Genomic DNA, 849 nt, shown 5'->3' on the forward strand with positions numbered 1-849 from the left:
TTGGCCTATGTTTTTGGGGGGTGTTTCCTGCTGCCTGTTAACCTCCCACATGAAGCGCAGCCCGCAGAGGGTTCGGTGTGGGTTTTGGCCTCTTGTGACCTGGTGGCACCTCAAGTCACCTTCCTGGGATGAGATGGAATTGGCAGCACGACTCTGAGGCATTGAAACCCCCCCAAACAGGAAGAGCAATTGTATAATTTATCAGTAGGTTTCTAATTGTGAACTGTAAAATAAAGAATAAAAAGAGAGGCACACTGTGGTTCCTTCGGGGTGTGTTGTCATTTCTGTGCTCAAACACAACAGCCTTTTGACTGATCACAGCCAAACCTTTGTGTTGGGAAGAATTCAGGCAGAAACATAGAATCATAGAATCAACCAAGCTGAAAGAGACTTTTAAGACCATCAAGTCCAACCATTAACCTGTCACTGCTGGAACACCTAAACGTCTTGTCTTGAAAACCTCCAGCGATGGTGAATCCACCACATGTGGGTTTGGGTCTTCGTGAGAGAAAACAGAAATGCCTTCTGGACCAGAACAGCTTCCAGTTGACTCCTGGCTAACCTGTGGACTCTGCTGTCATTATTCAAATGAAGCCACACTCCACAGGGGCTCTCTGACATCCCCAGGTGGGTACACTGACTTTGGCTAAACTGTGCAAGGGATGAGCTTTCAGGACCAGCTCTGGCTTCAAGATGACCCAGCTGAGCTCAGGATCACTGGGGACCAATTTTCCTTCCTCCTTCAGTGCTGCTGGGGCCCCTTGGGAAGCTCCATCTCCTTCCAGGGCAGATCCCAGTGCGTGGGAGCTGAGGGAGGACTGGGACCTGGTGAGGCCACACCTTGAGTAC

Source organism: Acanthisitta chloris, unplaced genomic scaffold (assembly GCF_000695815.1).
Source record: "Acanthisitta chloris isolate BGI_N310 unplaced genomic scaffold, ASM69581v1 scaffold13367, whole genome shotgun sequence".
NCBI lineage: Eukaryota > Metazoa > Chordata > Aves > Passeriformes > Acanthisittidae > Acanthisitta > Acanthisitta chloris.